Below are 19,616 nucleotides of genomic sequence, written 5' to 3'. Positions count from 1 at the left end.
AATAACTTTATAGAAGAGCCTTCACTTTATCGACTATTTGGTTACAGTGATACAATTCATCAAGAAAAATTTTAAAAAATTCTTGATTCTTTCTATTTTTTTCTACCCAGTGTTCAAGATAACGAATTGGTTCTCTGTCACGTTCAGAAGGTAACCAACTATTTGGTTTAATTAATATCATTTTGTACTCATAGATTTAAACACATTTGATGAGTTTTGATCCACTATAATTCTTAACCTTATGGAAACTCAAATTGTCCCTCTTTGGTCAATGGGATCCCCTTCAGTTTGACTAGGATGAGTATTCTAGTGGTCCTTGATAGCTTCTTTGCTTATCTTATATATTGTCCAACTTGAAATCGGCCATTTTCCCAAGAAACCTTGGTTTCCTTTAATGGGGAAAAAAACAACTCCAGCCCTGGCTGATTTGGCTCAGTAGTTAGAGCATCGGCCTGCGGTCCAGAGAGACCCAGGTTTGGTTCCCACTAAGGGCACATACCTTGGTTACAGTTTGTCCCCGGCCCCGGTTGGGTCATGCGGGTGGCAGTCACTTGATGTGTCCCTTTCACGTCAATGTTTCTTTCTCTCTCTCTCTTCCTTTCTCTACCCCCCTCTCTATCTGAATCAAAAATGTCTTCGGGTGAGGATAAAAAAAAAAAAAAAGAGATTGCAGAGCCAAAATAAACTCAATTTGATATTCTTAAAAAAAAAAAAAAACCTCCAAATTACCATCTGTGGAGTAAGGATGCTCATTACTACTAGTTTAGTTATTATTTCTAGGGTTTTGTAATTAATAGAGCTAGGAAATATGCATACTTAAAAATAAAACATCTTATCAATTCATAACTGATATTTCTAATCAAATTCAGGACTACAGGGTTCTTACCTAACATTTTTTTTTTTATCCTCACCTGAGGATATTTTTCCATTTTTTTGTACAGATAGAGTGGGAGGGAGAGAGAGGAAGGGAGAGAGAGAGAGAAACATCGACGTGAAGGGACACATCGAGTGGCTGCCACCCGCACGACCAACCAGGGCTGGGGACAAACTGCAACCGAAGTACACGCCCTTAGCGGGAACCGAACCCAGGTCTCTCCGGACCGCAGGCCAACGCTCTAACCACTGAGCCAAACTGGCCAGGGCCCTAACATCTTTTATATAACATCTGTATCTCCTTTCTTTTGTACCCGAATCCTGATTCTTGGGAAACACAGTGGGTGATAGAATTAGAAGACCCCAGAGTAACTCATTTGTTTTATCTCACATTATACATATGATAATACTTTCAAAATAATAATACCAATTACTACCCTAAAACTACTACTAATACTGTCCCTGAAGCAAATGACTAGGCCAGGCACTTATGAGATACCTGGTCAAGGTGTTTTTTGTTACCACAGAAGAGAGCAAGTTACCTTTGGTTTGTCTTTAACTGGTCTTTGAGAGAATAGAACTTATACCCTAGTCTCATGTTCACTACAGTTCATATTACACAATTTAAATATTTGGGGGTTTTGTAAGTTCATTTATCATCTGCGAAGTCCTTCTATATAGATAAAGGAAGCCTCAATAAAAATATGGCTATGATCCACTAGTTTTCTTCTAGGGAGGGAAAAGTCCTTTGGTTTTAGAAGGCATCCCCTGAGAGACGTCTGCCTCAGCAGAGCCTCCTGTGTCTTGAAGACCATCACAGAGTATGCAGAACTACAATCAATGAAGGTGGTAGTCAACAATATACCAAAGAGGCTGCACCATGCACGTGAGTGCTAGGTGTGCAGGTACAGCACTCTGCTTCCTTCCAATATAGCAACTACAGGGCATAGCATGATTCCTATTACTTACTAGTTTAGGGCTGTCCCATAATGAAGATGGGTTTTCTCTTTTAAAGCAGTGGACTGTGATGATCTCTTCATTTACCATCTCATGTGGAAAAGTTGTACAATTTACATATTTGTTTTGTTCATCTGTCATTTCTGTCTATTTCTATGAGGTCTGTCTGCCTGAGGAAAGTCCTGTATGGCAAGCACTGCATTTTTACATTTTGCTTTATAGGGTATAGTGACACATGCAAATAGATTCTTAATACATGTTGAGTTTAGTGATATTGGATTCACGAACCATGAAAATAGAAGTTGGAAGATTATCATGAGAAAGAATAAATGAATCACAAGATGTATCTAGAATACTTTGCACCAGGCTGAGTATCAGAAAGTCTGAGTTCTTGGCCCTGGTATGTACTGGTTATCTGTGTCCCAGTGGAACACTGAACCCCCGTTTCCTCACGTACAAAGTCAGTGCTGAATGTAATGTATGATCACTACTCTCAAGTGTTAAGATTTTTTTTTCTTTCCCTTTTATTATGTGTACCCTTCCCATAATGCACAAACAGAGCTTTAGTTACACAGCTTTTGCGTGTCTCTGAAAATCCTGTAACCTGACTATAATTTCCTACTTGTAGTAGAATGAGCACTAGATTGGGAGTCAGCAGAACCGAGACCAGCCCTGGGGATATTGAAAGTATATCTCTGGCTCCTGCAAGTGACCGAGATCTAAAATAACTGCGGAGCCATAGCAACAGGCCGAGAAGGGGAGACCATTCTGCACGAGGGCCAAGACCCCACCCTCCCACCCCAGGGTTAATGTCCTGAGGAGCCCCATGGTTTTCCTTCGTCACCATGGTAGGGTCAACCCATTACTTCTCTACCTCTTATTTCCTAGCTGCCGGCACACACACACACACACACATTCCTGAGGGTCCTTTTTATCTGTCTATACCATCTACTACTCTCTCTTCATTTCCATCATTTAAATTTTTATTTTCTAAAAATTATTAAATACTTTTTAGCAATTTAGATTTATTTCCTCAAGATGAAAATTTTTTAGAAAATCTTTTGAAATTTTGGAGCATTTCAAATTATAGTCTTACAGGTTAATTATATAAATGCAGTCTCTTAATCTAATCATAAATACTTATTATATTGGGCAAAAGAAGTTTAAAAGGTGAAAGTTCTATTTGGAATTTCATTGCTGACTCATGGCATGACCTTGGAAAGGTCAGCAACCTCTTTCTTAGATGTACCCTTCATAAATTTAGATTACAAGCACCATGACACAGTTTCTAAGCATATGTTTCTATGTCTTCCTCGCCCACATAAATATCCACAGCAACTAGCTTGGCTGTTTATTTGTATTTAAACACCTACAACATGCTTGTTGGAAGTCAACATAGATACAAGCTTTTAGTCTCACATCTGAGCATCCGGAACAGGAAATGAAACCTCAGAGGATCAAGCCCCGTGAAGAGCTAATTTCAGGGGCTATGATTAAGACACTGTAAATGAAAGAACAACTAATTAGATTGTGAAGCCAATGCCACCCTTTCATGTAAGCAGATGGGGATGCGAGTCGTCAATTAACCTTCTAGAAAGCTCCTGCTGCCTTCCATTGACCCAATAATTTCACTCCTAAGAATATCTACTAAGGCAATAGTGGGTTTACCTACTGAAATGCTATCACAGAGTTGTGTATAATGGTGAAAGGTTTTAACAACCAAAAGGCCAAAAGAGAGAAGACTGTTTTAACATGATGTGGTAAGCCATATAATGAAAATAATACACAGATGCTAAAAGTGATGTTGCAAAATATATTTAATGGCATTGGATATTCAAGACATTGTTAACTGAGAAAAAGTAAGTTAAAGAGTTCTATTAGAAAGTATAGCTATGGTCCTGGTCAGTTTGGCTCAGCAGTTAGAGCATCAGCTCATGGATCAAAGAGTCAAAGGGTTCAATTCCCAGTTAAGGGCATGTACCTCCATTTCTGGTTGGATCCCTGGCCCTGGTCAGGGTCATTCAGAAGGGAACCAACTGATGTGTCTCTCTCACATCAGTGTTTCTCCTTCTCTCTCTCTCCCTCTCTCCCTCCCTCCCACTCTATCTAAAAAAAAATCAACGAAAAAATATTCTCGAGTGAGGATTTAAAAAAATTATAGCTATGTATACTCAGAAAGAACTAAAAATGGTGTCAAAGCTGTTCATACTATTTTTTCTAGGTAGCAGCATTACAAGTGATTTTTACTGTACTTTTTGCATGTTTTAAATTTTTTCCACTAGAGATTCATTTCTTTTGTGAGGAAAAAAAAAAAGTAAAACTTAAACAACAACCAAAAATGAAGTTCTTTCCCATGGCAAAACAACAGTCAAGGAATGCAGGTCAAACTGTGCACAGTAGGAGACAAAGTACAATAGCCAGGTGACTGAATATCAATGGCAAAGCAACCAGATCCCCAGACTCCAGGATTCTTTTCCTGTCGGGAGAGATCCATCACCCCATTCACAGCCATCATTCTCCTAGGGCTCTGGGTCAGGTGGCCAGGTGCTATTAGCCAGATACTAACAGAGAAATACTATATCTTAATCACTGGTTATTAAGATGTTTAACTCTTCTTTGCTTTGATTTTTTTGAAGTTTATCAGACTTGATATAAAGACATAGGTGAGGGAAAGATATTAATCACCTGAAGTGAGTAGAAATGTAAATATCACTCCTCTTCTCTCCCTTTTAATTTGATCGCTTGGGTTGTCCCAGAGCATGACTGACTAGGTCATCAAACCTCTTCTACATTTTCATACAAACCCAAAAGGGCGGGGCGTTTCTCAGGGCAGATTTCCTCCCTTGCAAGAGTAACACCTTATTTATCTCCAGGAGTGACCCTAGAATTCAGACTCTTCCCCTTTCGAGCTATCATTGCCTTAGTGTAATTGTGAAGACAACTAAAGAGAACTCAGTGCTCCCTTGGGGGTAGACTTTATTTTTTTATTATTTTTTTTTTATCCTCACCCGAGGATATTTTTCCATTTTTTGTACAGATAGAGTGGGAGGGAGAGAGAGGAAGGGAGAGAGAGAGAGAAACATCGACGTGAAGGGACACATCGAGTGGCTGCCACCCGCACGACCAACCAGGGCTGGGGACAAACTGCAACCGAGGTACATGCCCTTAGCGGGAACCGAACACGGGTCTCTTGGACCGCAGGCCGACGCTCTAACCGCTGAGCCAAACCGGCCAGGGCTGGGGGTAGACTTTACACAACTAAAATATTAGTCCTTCAAAATTGCTTAGGAATTAATGAAACGTATAACTGTTTTTAACTGACTTATAGGAACTTTTTTGTTTGCTTCCATCAACCAAATCATTTATACTGGTGAATCTGTTTTGTTCCTGTGCTCATCCCTTTATCTTGAGAATCAAAAAAAAAGCAAAATGTATACATCTAACACGTGAATGCTGAGCAGCAGAGCCTCCATGTAAACACAGAATTCAGCTTATATCTTAGTTTTAAAAAATCCATCTTGGTATTTTGCCTGCTCCATGCCTGACTGACTCTCCATGTTAGAAGTGCTCTTCTGCAAGCGCTGCACATACACAGCACGGCGACAGTTATTGAATTCCAATAACGTGGTTTCAAATCTCCCCTCATTGCCCTTTTCCAGATGCCCCTTTGGGAAATGAAAGTAGATCAAAATAATGTATCTGACCACCAAATGCAGCCACCATCCATTATTAATGCCCCAATGACAGACCACAATGGAGGATGAAGGATCCATTCAAATAGTTTCTGTAACACTGATTCGGGCTCTTTAAAGAACATGGTACTTTACTTTTGAAATCAGCAACCAGCTAAGAAACAACTTCAATTTCAGTGCACTTTTCAAACCTCCAGATTAATTTTACCTATAAAATCATTTGTAACCTTGTTGCTTACTTAGATTAGCTAAAAACTTAGTGAGGAAGAACCTCTTTTCTTCTGATTGCACACACAGAATTCCATTCATATCACATAATGACAAGGGGTTCAGAAAGATCACAAAAGGAAAAGCAGAACCAATACATGAGCTCTGAGCAAGCACAAATATTAACTGAATCTCAGGTCCTTCCTTTCCGCATTTACTCTGTGACTAACAAACTCCACTCTATAGCATCCTAAATCCTATGCCCCTCTACCTGATCTAACCTCAGATAAAAAACACCAGTGACAATTCAGATGTGTACAAGTAAATTAATAATGAGTAATAAGAGCCCTGGCCGGTTTGGCTCAGAGGTTAGAGCATCAGCCCACAGACCAAAGAGTCTCGGGTTCGATTCTGGTCAAGGGCATGTACCTTGGTTGCAGTTTGTCCCCAGTCCTGGTTGGGGTCATGAGGGAGGCAGCCAGTTGAAGTGTCTCTCTCACATCAATGTCTCTCTCACATCAATGTCTCTCTCTCGCTCTCTCTCTCTCTCTCTCTCTCACTCTATCTGAAGATAAATGAAAAAATATCCTCAGGTGAGGATTTAAAAATAAATAAATAAAATAATGAGTAATAAAATTAAAGAAATGGTAAAAGGGGTGAATGAGTTGGAGATGCAGAAAATTAGAAAACACTACAAGTAAGATTTACAAATATAAAACAACATATTATTTCTCTATCATTTAGACCCTACCTACTTCCAAAAAAAGGTATGGGGGCGGGGGGGCTGAAAGTGGTTTTTAAATTGTATACTGTTAAAGTGTGTGTTTGTGTGTTTTTTAATGACAGAAGGGAAAATGAATGAGACAATTAGAGACAGTTGCTGCGCTCAAGCACACAGCTTAGCACTTGGAAGGAGAAAAGGTGTGGCCAGAAATAAAAGGCTGAAGGAAAAGACCTGCTGTAGGAGATCGGTCACAATGGTATTCTCAGTGTTAACATAAGACGGTGGCAGTAGATGGTTTCTGAGTAGAGTGAACTAAAGGCCTGGAACACCCAAGCAGGGAAGGTCTTGCTTCTTCAGACCGGCATGAAGTCTTTGTAACGATAATGCAGACTTTGTGTGGAAGGCAAAAAGCAAGGTCCGACCGACCGAAAGAACCAGGTACAGAGAAGCCTCGCTTGGAAAGAGCTGATTTCAAATAACAGAGCGACAACAAGGACATTGCTATAGAAAATGTATCTCTGGAACCAGTGACAAGTGGACTCTGTAATTAGACTTTGTCCGTGTTGCTTGTTCACTTGCACTATTTGGGGGGTTTGTGCTCCAGGATTGCTCACACAAACATCAAGAAGGTTCTCACACTCCAAGCACAGGGCAGAAGTATGTGTAGATGATATGGTCCAGAGGGACCTCTCTTCCTCCTTTCTCCCTTAGGTTGGTGCAAAGGTCAAGACAATCAGTGACCCTGAGGAGCCCTCTATATTAAAAAAAAGGCCCCTAGGGTTTCATCAAAGAGCAATAAAGAATAAAGATTTGATCGGCTAGCTTGACTCCAGTGGTCTCCCTCAGAGAGAGCTGGCAAGAAAGAATAAGTGGATGCTTCTTCGAAATGGACAAACATTCTGTTATATATGTTCAAGGCCAAGAGGCCATCTTGATATATTGGAAAAAGCAGCTCAGCACCTGATGATAACAGCATTTGTTCACTGGAGAGAGAATAGGCCTATCTTAGGGGAAACTACTGGGACAGACACAGCTTAAGATCTATGAATAGGCTGTACGAGTGGTAGAACAAAAGCTGAAAACAGCTATGTGAGTAGAAAGTGGAATACACAAATAAAATACACCAAAACATTTCTAGGGAATAGGACTGTAGGTCATTCTTTTCTTCATATAGGTATCTGTATGTTTATTTATATATTACAACTTATCATAAGGAACATGAAATACTTTTTAAAAATAATAATTTGTTGGGTCTTGCTTTCTTGTTTGTTTTTCAGCATATACACAAAGATCTTGCCTTTTAAAAATAGGAGGTAATGATGCAGCAGAAAGACTTGGTCAACAGTAGTCACAGAAGAAGAGGTGGGCAGAGGGAGAGAAAAATAACACCACAAAGGTTTTTGTGTAAAAGCCCTGGAACCTAGGTGTCAGCCAGTGCCAGATCCCCTGTTAGGTGCTCTGCCCACAGACATATTACAGCCAAGTCCTCACCCATGAACTCACCCCAAACTTCCCTTAAATGTAGTCAGAATACATGTTGTTTTCCAAACTGTGGGAGGTCAGCTGCACTCCAGGGCAGTTGCCAGGGCTAATGGAATGACAGAGATTTCCGGGAGAGCCAACTTCAATAGAGGAGTGTCAAGTAACATACAGCAAATGTAAATCGACACCAAGGCTGGAATAACCAGCCCTCAGAAGGACTATAAAAAGCCGGCAGAGTCCCACGTCCCATCAGCGGAACTCTATTTGCTTTGGGGCCAGACAAGTCTGGGACTCCTGACTACCCTGGCTGCCAAAGCGCCCGCAGTGCCCTGATCCACCCCAGGCCGGAGGCTGGTGTCCCGAAAGCACCTCGTCTCTCGTGTAAGCACCGGGACCAGACGGGCCAGCACAGCGTCATTTATAACTGTGCATTCTCCACGTCACCTGTACAGACAAAGGGTCATAAAACACACACACACCACGCAAGTGGCCAATGGGAGGATTTAAAAAGAACTTTTTTTTTAATCCTCACCTGAGGACATTTTTCTATGTTTTGTTCAGATAGAGTGGGAGGGAGAGAGAGGAAGAGAAAGAGAGAGAGAAACATAGACGTGAAAGGGACACATCAAGTGGCTGCCACCCGCACAACCCAACCAGGGCCGGGGACAAACTGCAACCGAGGTATGTGCCCTTAGGGGGAACCGAACCCGGGTCTCTCTTAACCGCAGCCCGACGCTCTAACTGCTGAGCCAAACTGGCCAGGGCTAAAAAGAACTTTTTATAAAAACTATTTTTCAATGACAGTAATTAGTTCACTGCAAAAAAAGTTAGAGAACATAAGACAGAAAATTAATCAGGGACCATGTCTTCCTTTTTTACCACTTATCCCTAGAGCTCAAAACTGCCTGGCACATGGTACCACTCACTCAATAAGTAATCACTAAATGACGAGTAATAAACAAATCACCAACAATCCAATCCTTCATACAAAGTGGTGCATAACTTTCTATTGTGTGTTGTATATTTATGTTGTTTTTCATTCAATGGCATACCATGAATATTCTTTTTGCTTCATAATTTTTTATGGCCACATCATATTCCATTTTTAAAAATACAATATTTGGCCCTGGCCAGTTTGGCTCAGCAGTTAGAGCGTCGGCCTGCAGTCCAGAGAGACCCGGGTTCGGTTCCCGCTAAGGGCACGTACTTCGGTTGCAGTTTGTCCCCGGCCCTGGTTGGTCGTGCGGGTGGCAGCCACTCGATGTGTCCCTTTCATGTCGATGTTTCTCTCTCTCTCTCTCTCTCTTCCTCTCTCTCCCTCCCACTCTATCTGTACAGAAAATGGAAAAATGTCCTCAGGTGAGGATAAAAAAAAAAAAATACAATATTTGCCCTAGCCGGTTGCTCAGTGGTTAGAGCGCCAGCCCTCAAACCGAAGGGTCGTGGGTTTGATTCCTGGTGAAGGGCATGTGCCTGACTTGCAAGTTCGATCCCTGGCCCTGGTCAGGGCCGTGCGAGAGGCAGCCAATTGATGTGTCTCTCTCACATAGATGTTTCTCTCTCTCTCTCTTTCTTTCCCTCACTCCCTTCCTCACTATCTAAAAATCAATGGAAAACGACCCTCGGGTGAGGAATAACAAAAAAGGAAAATACAATATTTTTTAACCAATCTTTTGCAGCTGGATGTTGGCCTTGGAGTGTCATGCTCTGAGAGGCACGGATACCCTATTGGTCAATCAGCAACTTCTGCTGGGTTTTCCTTTTGTTAGAATTTTAAGTTCTATGAAAATAGAGACCTTTTCTGTCTTACTTATTACTGGATCTCCAGAACTTATTACAGTTTCTTCTGACTAACAAAGATTGAATAAACAATCCCTCTTGTCTGTTTCCTTCTTTTGATTCCTATTTCAACCACCCTGGTCCAGAGAGACCCGGGTTCGGTTCCCCTAAGGGCACGTACCTCGGTTGTAGTTTGTCCCCGACCCTGGTTGGGTCGTGCATGTGGCAACCACTCGACGTGTCCCTATTTCAACCACCCTGCTTCTGTCTGAACTCCTGGCATAGCCTCCAAGCTGGTTTTCTTCTTCCAATATGTCAATCACCTTTACTGAATTGAATGCCCATAAACGCCTCTTTACTTATGTGGTGAATCCCCCACTCATTATGTGATTCCCTTGCTCAGAACTTAAAGGCTCCACAATGTTAGAATGATTTCAAGTCCTTATTCTAATTTGTCAAGGACCACCATAAAAGAATCACAGAATCCTTTATTTATTTATTTTTAATTAATTAATTAATTAATTGGGGGGTAATTTTTTTTTCCCATTGATATTTTTTGGAGAAAGTTGAAGGGAAGTAGGTGAGGAAGAGAGAAAGACTGATTTGAGGGAGACACATCAACCAGTTGCCTCCCGCACACACCAAATCACAGAATCTTTTAAAATAGGAAGCTACCTTAGAGATTTTTCTCCATCTGAAACCATCCTTTCACATCTGAGCAATTGAAGCTTAGAAGATTCAATGACTTGCCAAGGACACATGACTGGCTCGTGGCAGAACCCAGGCTTCCGGCCTGCAGGCCCAGGCTTGTTCCTTCAGGTCCTACCGGCTGCCTCCCAGTCCACCTTGCCAGCTCCATCTCCTACCCAGACTCAGAGAGTTTCCAGACCATCCTTGAAATAAGCCTGACTCATCTGGCTCTTTCTGTTGCTTTCAGCATTACTGTTGCCTCAGTCATCCTTCTGTACCCTACCAAATCTTTCTTTCTATTTATCTTCAGACAGAGTGGGGGGCGGGGGGAGAGAGAGAGAGAAACGAGAAACACATTGATTGGTTGCCTCCTGCGTGACCCCGACCTAGGCCAGGGACCGAACCACAACCGAGGTACATGCCCTTGACTGGGATCAAACCTGCAACTCTTTGGTCCACAGGCCAACGCTCTGATTACTGAGCAAAACTGGCCAAGGCTCCCATCTCTTTCAAGGCCCACTTTAAGCCCTTCCTCCTCTACGATACTTTCCCAAACCAAACTGAATTCTTTGTCCTCTGATCTCCAACAGCACTTGCCTGCCATCCTCATTCCAGCACTTAATTACACGTTGCCTTGCAGTGGTCAACGTTTCACAGCTGAGTGAAGTAGCTTGCTGCATGTGTAAGAAGGAAAAAAGGGGTGGAAATAGAAAATACAAAAACAACAAAACAAAAACAAAAACCCACCACTCCAATGTGCTGAGCCAGCCAAATACACTCTGATATGGAACACAGCCGGGGGGGCGCAGAGAAATGCAATGATGGCAGACTAGTCTAGCAAATATTAAAATATAAAGTCTCAGTAATTAAAACTATGCAATACTGAAACATAAATGCAGACAGACAATTGAAAAGAATAAATCCAGAAGTAGATTCAAATACACAGGGGTATTTGAGCATATAATAAAGGAGGCATCTCAAATCAGTAGGGGGAAATAATAACTAGATAGATAGGTGGGAAAAAAATAAGTTGAATCCACTGTGTACCTAGATAAATCCCAAATGGATCAAAGATTTAAATGTAAAAAAAGAAAGTGTAAAATTTACTATAAAAAATAGGTAAATTATATCTTTATAACCTCGTAGTGAGGAAGGCATTCAGGATTCAAAATCCAGAGCCATCAAAAATAAAAATAAAGACCCTTGTTACAATGGGAAAAAATGAAAAGAAAATTGTGTAGTGAAGAAAAATATATACCTTAAGCAAAGTCAAAAGATAATTGACAAACCAGAATAAATATATATGGTAGTTGATATGCTAGGGCTTGTACTCCTAATCAACACAGAGCTCCCACAAATCAATAAAGAAAAGACCAACAACACAACTTAAAAATAAGCAAAGGAAATGAACAGAGTTCATAGAAAAGTAATATAAGTGATCCTTACACAAGCAGAAAGCTGCTCAACCTTCCTCATATAAAGAACAATATAAATTTAAACTACATAAAATATCATCTTTCATCTGTAAGTTAAAAAAATGTTTAATCCGATAATCCAAACTATTGGCAAAGGTGTAGGAAACAGACACTCACACATTTCTGGTTGGAGGGTAAATTAGTACAAGCCCTGGGAGAGCGACTTGGCTATTTCCATCAAATCCCAAATGCATATACACACTGACTTACAATCCTACCGCTGAGAATTTATGTCTCCAATATATTTACACTTTTTGTGAAATGACTTATGTTCACTACAATTTGTAATATCCAAAGATTAGACTAGATGTCCATCAATGAGGGACTAGTTAAATAAATTATGATACATTCATTCAGTAGAATACTATACAGTTATAAAAACAAATGATGATGATAAAAAAAAAGTTCTCTATCACTGACGTAGTTAGTCCCCATTAAGTTTAAAAAGCAAAGTGTGGAACAGTGTGTATACAATAGCATGGGAGGGAAAATAAGTAAATTCATATTTGCTTATAAATACATATGTAAACTCCGGAAGATCTTCAACAAACAAATAAGAGTAAGTATCTACATAGCTGGATTAGGGAAGAGAGAAGCTGGGTAGAAGGGTCAACCCTCCACACTGGAGGATGGAAGGGGGACCTTGCACTGTATATCCTTTAATGTTTTTAATATTTTTACATTTTTGAACTCTGTGAATCTATTTCATATTAAAAAATTTAAAACAACAAAACCCAAACCAGTTTGCTGTGGTAATTTAAAGCAACAGGTCTGTGGTCTAATTATATTGTCTTCAATAAAACCTGCCTTTATAGACACTTGTGTTATAATCAGTAGTCCATGGAGAGCCATCATTCTTTACCACTAGTCTGCTTTGAAGAATATTATCTTATCTCTCCATCTAACATATCCCCTTCCATCTAAGAAATAAAGCAGCTTATCCAAGCACTTCAATTCAATAATTTCACCATTAAGAGCCCTTCTGTTACTATTCTTCTAAGCACTTTTTAAAAAGCTGAAAACTTCAATTGAATAGACTGTTCATTATAAGATAAAATGCAAGTTATACATTGATTGAAATGGCTTGATGAGGACCTTAATAATCCTTTGCTTTGGATGAGGAGTTTCAGTATGTGGAAGGAAAAAGCCCACTCAAAATAATAATGCAGTGCTCAGAATAGCACTATTAGTTGAACCACTCAATAATAAGGCCTATTTGCTTCAGTATACTGGGCTGCCTGTCATTTTCCAAAACAGCAGTAATAGGATACTATCATTAAGTCACAGAGCATCCAAGAAGAGCTGATGAGGTAACATACGGAGGACACCAGGTTTTCTGCAACTACTGTATCTACACAGACAGAATTAAAGGGGAGGCTGAGGGACAAATAGAGACAGGATAGCCTGATGGGAGAAGCATCACCCTAGGGAGGGAAGGCCTTCATTCTACTTACATTTTCCCATTAACTCACTCATCATTTAATCTGCCTGGGCATCAATGTCCTGATTTGTAAAATGTGGATAATAATACCTTATCTGCTATGGTAGAGACTCTGCTGCGTCCTCACCAAATCCATTTTCTTTTCTTCCTGGGAACAGAGCAAACTACATTTCCCAGGTACACCAGGCAGTTAGGTGGGGGTCATATGACTACATACTCACCAATGAAATGTGGGTGGAAGTGATACTTCATTGCCAGGCTTGATCTCCTAAAACCTACTTTGGGATCCTCTAGACACTCTCTCTTCCTTGTCTGCTGGCTGGATTGAGAAGATCCAATAGAATCTGAGTTACTGGGGATATGGCTCTACTATGCTCAATATGGTAGCACCTGAAATGTCACTAGTCATATTAAGCTACTCTGTTAAGTGAAAAATGCACACCAGACTTCAAAGACTTGGTATGAAGAAAAGAATTTTTAAAACTTAATAATTTTTACATTAATTGCATGTTGAAATGATTATATGGGAAAAATTGGTTAAATAAACTATATTATTAAAATTTATTTGATCTGTTTAACTTTTTTAAGCGGGCTACTAAAACACTTGAAATTACATATGTGATTCACATTCATGGCTCATACTAGATTTTATTGGACAGCGATGCTTGAGATGGAAGGAGCTCTGATCCCTGGTGACTGCACAGGGCAGAGCTGCCCTGCCACAGTGCTGTGCTATCCCCATTCCAGGACACACGTGCAAGGAGAAACTGCAGAACTTGACCCTTGTTCCCGCAGGATTCCATTCTAAAGTCCTTGCATGTGTACTTGCGCTAGGTGAGATCAAGAAAATAAGAGATTTGTGCACACCAAGGCTAAAGGGGATAAGGGAAGAGTATATTATAACAAAATCTTGACTTTGACCATAATGCCTTTAGACCTCAGAAACACGTGGTAAAACTGGTAGAGAAAAGGATAAAGTTGGAGGATACAGAGGCTTCTCTTCATGGGTAGTGATTAGCACTAAAGTATAGAATTGTTCAGTTCTATCTGCCCATCCCAAGCTTCAGCATTATAACTGGTACTGGCACCCACACTGACAACACCATACAATTCTGGGTAGATGCTTTAAATCAAAGCAATTTAAACAAACCTGTGCATCCTGAATGGTTAGTGTGCCCTCCATCCACACACAGACTTGGAAGAAGTATTTTCAGTGTCACACAGGAAAAGACTATTGGTTGGATATTATGTTTTCCTTCTTTCTTTGCAATAAGAATTCTCTAGACACACTGTAATATTCATTTTCATATCATTTCAAGAAATAATCTTATGAAGTAAATACTCTGTAGAAATCTGACAAATATTGGTTCATGGGATGTATGTGGGTGCTTACTTTTCCACAAAGCTCATTCAATTCTTTTGTAAGCAAGATCATTGCTAAGAATAATCTGTTTATATTTCCTGTTGATAATTCTATGGGTCAAGCTAATAAAACATGTTATGAGTTTTTCCTTCCTCTCTTTCTCATCTCTTTTTTCTTGAAAGTAAAGATCTTGTCTAAAGAGAGTTGATCACAAGGTACTAAAGGGAAGAAGCAAAATCTGAGTCTCAGGTATATCAATTACAGTTAAACTTCTCTAAATAATAGCAAAATATATTGTTTTGGTTCGCACAAATACAAATCCCTACTAAAAAACTTTAATTTTCATGAGGTATATATGTACTTACTCAACAAGCTCTACCTTTAACAATAGATATATGTTAAAATGAGAATTAATCGACTACAACTGTGAGATTTTTAAAGAACCTTATAAAAAATGAACATTGTATCTAGTCTCTGTTTTACTCCTTTTTTGTGATTAATGCTTGAAAAAACTAAACATGTAAAAATGCAATATTTGTCACTTTTGGCTTGATAATAAATATGTAATAATATCTCAAACATCACATATTAATAGTTTAATAATACTACTACTGTGTCAAAAAATATTATCCAAGTTATTTTCTAAGCATCAATATTAATGCTTTGTATCATCTACCACACCTATCTTCTGAATAGGTCAAATTATAATATACAAAGACCTAATTATCTAAGAGCAAAATCAAACATCACCTAAAAATTAGAGCAAGGGGAAGCTTTCCTAATTGTATGAATAATGACAGAACCTCAACAACCACCAAAAAATAAAAGAAGCAACTAAAAAATGAGCAGAGGATCACTTCTTGCTTCTTTTTTACCATTTTACTTCCTTTGCATGCATCTTTAAATCAAATAGTTTTTTCTGTTTCTGATCTTTATATAAATGGAATCAGATAGTATATAGTCTTTTTTCAAAAAGAATTTTAAAAGTATATATTCTTTTGTCTTGCCTCTTTAAGCTAACAAATGACTGAATAACAATATTTAACAATGTTTAACCTAACAATATTCTTTCATATCCTGTGTGTTTTCTATCATGAGAAATGTTCTAATATACAGAAGATCATTTAATTTGTGTGTAAAGTATAAAGCATAACAATAAAATGAACATTCACGTAACCCATCATCCAGCCCTATAAAATTCCCGCACTTCTAGTCTGGGTTTCCAATGTATTCCTTACAGTTTCCAAACTATTTTGACAAGGAAGAAAAAGTGACTTCCGGTCAAGATGGCGGGTAGGTACATGCGGTACTTGCCTCCTCCCACAACCACATCAAAATTACAACTAAACTACAGAACAAACATCTTTCAGAACCATCTGACATTGAGCTGAATGGAAGTCCTACAACTACGGAATTAAAGAAGCCGCCACATCCAGACTGGTAGGAGGGGTGGAGGTGGACGGGCTGGTCCCACACCCACGTGTGGCGGATAAAAATCAGGAGGACACCTTGGCTGGGAAGGTCCTCCCTGAGGAGCAAGGGGTCCCTGTCCCACACCAGGCACCCAGCGCAGGGTTCCAGTACCAGGAAGAGAGTCCCCATAATGTCTGGCTGTAAAGACCAGCGGGAATTGGGATTGAGGGAGGCAGAGGCTGCGGGAGTCCTGGGCAGTTCCTCTTAAAGGGCCCACACATGGACTACTTAGACTTGCTCTCTCTGAACTCCAGCATGGAGGGGAGGCAGCTTGAAAGGCAGCAGAGACATATGGGGAAGAACTGATTTGTATGGCATCAGGGTGAGGGCTAGAGAGGCAGCTTTCTCCTGAACAGACATGTAAGCACTTCCCCCATGAGGCCTGCAGATAGGTGCCACATCTGGGATTCCAGCAACCTAGCTCACACTGTTTGCCCTGAGGCCCTGCCCCACCTAACTTTTGAGCCCACCCAAGCTGTTTCCAGAGGCTTTTCCATAGGATTGGCCTGTTTTGGCTCCTACTTCAGATTTTCCTAAATTCCCTCAAACAAGCAGCATCTGGCCACAGCAAGCCCCATACCTCTCGCTAAGTGCTCCCAGGCCTGGCACTAGAAACAGCCAGCCTTGGTTCACAGCTTGTCTTTGCATGGACACCTCCAAGCCCAGCACAAGAAGCAGCCATCAGCAAATCACTGTGTAGCTTATGCCTAGTAGCCCCAGGTAGAAAACAGGCAGTGGCTGACCTTGCCCCAGAGCCAGCACACCCAGTAGACAGCTTCAGACCACATCAAAGCACACTCAAGGAGTGGATTTAGTGGGTACAAGAGCCCTGCTGAAGTAAGTCTTGCTCTGTGTGGTGGGCCCTGCACAGCTGATCATCCAAGGTAGTCAGAGGTCAGTGGATAATGGGCACCGCCAGTCCTTGCACCTGATTAGCGTGAGTAAAACCCTCTCATTGATGTGCCAACAGCAGTCAAGACTCAAGTGCAACAGAAGGGTGTAAAGTCCTCACTAGGGGTGCACGTCGAGGGTCCAGCAGGGTGATGAGGGAAGCTGTGCCACTGGACTATACAGGACACCTACTACAATAGGCCACCCTAGGAAGCCTAGGAGACATAGCAACTCTACCTAATGCATAGAAACAAACACAGGGAGGCAGCCAAAATGAGGAGACAAATATGTCCCAAATGAATGAACAGAACAAAACTCCAGGAAAAGAATGAAACAAAATGGAGATAACCAATCTAAAAGATGCAGAGTTCAAAACACTGCTTATAAGGACACTCAGCGAACTTAGTGAGGACCTCAAGAGCATAATAAAGGGCCAGTCAGTAATGAAGGATACACTAACTGAAATAAAGAGTAATTTACAGGGAATTAGCCATCAGCAAATCATCAAACAACAAGTGTTGGCGAGGGTGTGGAGAAAAGGGGACTCTAGTACACTGCTGGTGGGAATGCAGATTGGTGCAGACACTATGGAAAACAATATGGTGTTACCTCAAAAAATTAAAAATTGAACTTCCATTTGACCCAGTGATCCCACTTCTAGGAATATACCCTAAGAAGCCTGAAACACCAATCGGAAAGAATAGATGTACCCCTATGTTCATAGCAGCACTACTTACAATAGCTAAGATCTGGAGACAGCCCAAATGTCCATCAGTAGACGAATGGATAAAAAAGCAGTGGTACATATACACAATGGAGTACTATGCAGCTGTAAGAAAAAGATCTCTTATCCTTTGAGATAACATGGAGGGACCTGGAAAGTGTTATCCTAAGCAAAACAAGCCAAACAGAGAAAGACAAGTATCATATGATCTCACTTATTTGTGGAATATAATGAACATAACAGTCTGAGGAATGGGGTAGTCCCAGAGACATGGAAGTGGGGTACAGACTGACAATCCCCAGAAGAGGGGGTGGTGGGGGAGAGATAAACCACAGAACTTATATGCATGAACAATGGACATGGACAACAAAGCTGGGGACAGGGCAGGGAGGGAGGGGGAGAGGGGAATCAGTGGGGGGAAAAGGAGAAACATCTGTAACAAAAATAAATTAATTAATAAAAAAAGAGTAATTTACAGGGAATCAATAATAAAGTAGATGAAGTCAAGAAGCAAACCATTGATTTGGAATATAAAGAAGCAAAAAACACCCAATCAGAACAGCAAAAAGAAAAAAGAATTTAAAAAAATGAGAATAGTATAAGGAGCCTGTGGGACAACTTCAAACATACCAACATTCACATCACGAGAGTGCAGGAAGAAGAGAGAGAGCAACAAATTGAAAACCTATTTGAAAAAATAATGACAGAAAACTTCCCTAACTTGGTGAAGGACACAGACATAGAAGTCCAGGAAGCAGAGAGAGTCCCAAACAAATGAACCCAAAGAGGTCCACACCAAGACACATCATCATCAAAATGCAAAAGTTTCAAGACAAAGAGAGAATCTTAAAAGCAGCAAGAGAAAAGCAGTTAGTTACCTACAAGGGAGCTCCCAGAAAACTGTCAGCCAATTACTCAAAAAAAACTTTGCAGGCCAGAAGGGAGTGGCAAGAAATATTTAAAGTGATGAAAAGCAAGAATCTACAACCAAGATTACTCTATCCTGCAAAGCTGTCATTTAGAATCAATGGCCATAGAAACAGTTTCCCAGACAAGAAAAAGCTAAAGGAGTTCATCACCACCAAACCAGTATTATATGAAATGTTGATGGGTCCTCTTGGAGAAGAAGACAAAAAAATATGAACAATAAAATGGCAATAAATACATATCTATCAACAATTGAATCTACAAACAAAATGAGCAGGCAGAACAGAAACACTCATAGATAGAGAGAACTTTTTGTTGGTTGCCAGATGTGAGAGGGGTTGGGGGAATGGGTGAAAAAGATGAAGGGATTAAGAAGTACAAATTGGTTGTTAGGCTGATGAACCTCAAAGGGAAGGGCGGAGGTGGGGCAGAGAGAAACCAAAGAACTTATATGTGCATATGCATAACGAATGGACACAGATAATAGTGTGGGGAAGACAGGAGTGGGATGGGAGTGGAGAGAAGGGAGTCAAGGGGGGAAAAAGGAGGAACATCTGTAATACATTCAACAATAAAGATAAGTTTAAAAGAAAGTAGGGGAAGATGTACAGAACTATTTAACTACCAACTATCATAAACTTGGTAGTTCAGATCCTCAACATCTTTGTCAATACTGCAGCCAAACGAGCCTGACCTCTTAACCCCAGCCCCTGGTCAAGATGGTGACTGAAAGAAATTTATTTTGGTGGCCAAGTTGCCGAGATTGCACTGTATAGAAAGGAACAGAAGCATGTAAATCCCACCTGGGACTGAGGTGCTGTAATGAACTGCTTCTCTCTAAACTCTATTCGCATGCAGAAGGCTCTCCACACAAAGTTGTTTTGTTCTCTGGTTTTAGTTCTATAGACATATCATGAG

The sequence above is a fragment of the Molossus molossus genome, unplaced genomic scaffold (genome assembly GCF_014108415.1).
Source record: "Molossus molossus isolate mMolMol1 unplaced genomic scaffold, mMolMol1.p scaffold_m16_p_1, whole genome shotgun sequence".
In the NCBI taxonomy this organism is placed as follows: domain Eukaryota; kingdom Metazoa; phylum Chordata; class Mammalia; order Chiroptera; family Molossidae; genus Molossus; species Molossus molossus.
Note: the sequence above shows the minus strand (reverse complement) of the source record.